Source organism: Aplysia californica, unplaced genomic scaffold, assembly GCF_000002075.1.
Source record: "Aplysia californica isolate F4 #8 unplaced genomic scaffold, AplCal3.0 scaffold00895, whole genome shotgun sequence".
Taxonomy (NCBI): Eukaryota; Metazoa; Mollusca; class Gastropoda; order Aplysiida; family Aplysiidae; genus Aplysia; species Aplysia californica.
In genome coordinates, this window is record NW_004798165.1 from 184,120 (window position 1) to 186,575 (window position 2,456).

The following is a 2,456-nucleotide window of genomic DNA, read 5'->3' on the forward strand; positions in this document are numbered from 1 at the left end:
CCCCTTCCCCAAACGGTTTTAACTATTGTAAAGATGATAATAATTACAATATCCTTTGTCTTTTAAAATGGGTTTTAAAATTTACAAACTGTTTTGATGCGCGAATACCTTAATACATGTAATTTTTGTTAACTTGTGTCATTGGAATCCTTAGCCTATTGATTTAATAATAAAGCCTTATCTCACTCATTGCTCCTCCTTTTTACCTGTGAAGTATTTACATATTGCTTTCCTTCATCTCTGACCGAAATCACCGCTCATATATTCAGGTCGTAACTAATCATTGTTTTGTAAACACACCAATTAAAAATCAAAGAATGAAAGGCTGGCTCAACATTACACAAAGGCGATCGGACAGTCTGATGCAGCGCTGGCCCTGCCTACCGAATCACACCTAGCTGTAGTTCGATGTTCGGAGAAATCAAAGTCGTCGAAAAGTTCACACCTGAGTGTGATCCTTTTATTATGTGGCCCCTGCGCCTGAAGCGAACATTGTACCACTCGTCGAGGAAATTAGAGCGGAGATGTGATCGTATGTACTCGTGTATGAGCGTGGATGATCCATGAATGTATGTTTTTTTTTCAGTAAAACATGATCTAAAATGCGGGAACTTCAAATTCCAGAATGGGATCTTAGGGGTGACTTTTCTACAATAACATTTTGTTTTTGTGGGGTTGTTTCTTTTTTTATTTTCTTTAAACAACAGAATCTTAAGTGAACCGGGATCACAAACGATGGGGTCTCAGGTGGAGACTATGATGATAGATTAAACCGGGTAGGCCGATAGTACTCTATTGGAGACTCAAACTTTTTCCACCCAATAATTATGCGTCCTTTATCTTTCTTTAACAGGGAAGTTTTATTATTCGTCGTTGTTGTTAACTAAGCAGGTACTTTAGTTTTTTTTAAAATATGGAGCCCCTTGGACACCTAGACCTAGATAGATCTATATTTGACATCAGTAATAGATCTAGAATCTAAATCAAGATCTAGATCTAGTACAGTGGAGTCCACTTATAACGAGTCCTGAAACAACGAGAAGTCTGTTATAAAGACACTATTTTAAAACCCCGTTTTTTCCCCTTCTTTATCTTTGTAAATAAAATACTGCTATTGCGCAATCAGACAAACACGCCAGTCGGTTATCTGCTGCTGTGCACAGCGCACAAACCTATTAAACACCGCCAGTTGAGAAAGTTGCTTGCGATCCAGGGACACAAAGAATGGGAGTGTCCTCGCGAACCAACAAAGAATTGAGCGAATGAGTGGGGAGGGTGTGGCGCGTGCAGACACGCAGAATGCATCTCGTGATACTGATAGGCCAGCCCAGTCTAGATAATCTAGGCCTACTGTCCCTCTCACTTCTCTGGTGCGGGATGGAGAGGTCACAATGTTGTGATAGATGGAGTGAATGTGTGACGTGTGCAAGAAGACGCAACGCACCACAGGGTGCGGTCAGAGTATAATTAAATACTCTCTGGTGCGGTGGAGTGGGGGGCAACACTGCGGGCGAGTTAGCCTGGAGCCAGAGCCCCTTCTTTCTGATTGCCAACGCCGAGCTGTCAACATTGCTAGTGCTAGAGAAAGAAACCTGAGTCGATTTTTGATCAAGTAGGCTAAGACTTAGAGATCATGTGGAACAAAATCACCTTTAGGGGAAGTACAAAAAGGAATAAACAGAACTCTAAATTCATAGATTAGGCATACTTTACCATTTCCCTAGAATTTATTACTGGATCCATTATAGCGAGAATCCTGCTATAACTATAAGAGGTATTTCGCACCGGTCCCATCCCCCTTATTTGAGCCTAGATCTACATCCTAGATCTACACGTTGATCCGTGGCGAGCTAGATCTAAGATATCAAAGATAACAACTGCAAAACATCAAATTAAGGTAAAACTCAGGCGGGCATGCCCCCCTGAAACCCTACACGATAATTTTATTAGATCAGGGGGGCAAGCCACCACCCCCCCACCCCCGGAGACCTTCCTTCTCTTGGGGCCAAAACCGGCGAATAACAATTGCGGGGTGGGAACTAGACTACCAAAAAAGTGCCAAATGGGTTTCAAAACATAAAATAAGTCTAATGACTTTTCTAATCTCAAAGACCTAAGAATAAAACCCTCTTTCCTATCTAGATTTCAATGCACGAGTCAAGCAGCGCGCAGCGCAGGTTGACAACAATGGTTCCGCTGCGAGAGAGGGCTCCTGTCATGCGTGCGTTGCCGCCCACAGAGCAGCCTCCATTACTGGATTGTATTAACCTCCTTGGTGAACTGTAAGCATGGGCGAAGTCAAGTCGAGATTCGGAATTCGACGAATTCGTGGGGTCTGAGTCGGAGCTTGAACATTGGGCAGGAGGACGAATTCCCGAACTAGGGCAGCCAAGGGGAAAATGGATCACGAGGAGCGAAAACATATTTAATTTGTTTAAAACTGTGAATAATTTTAC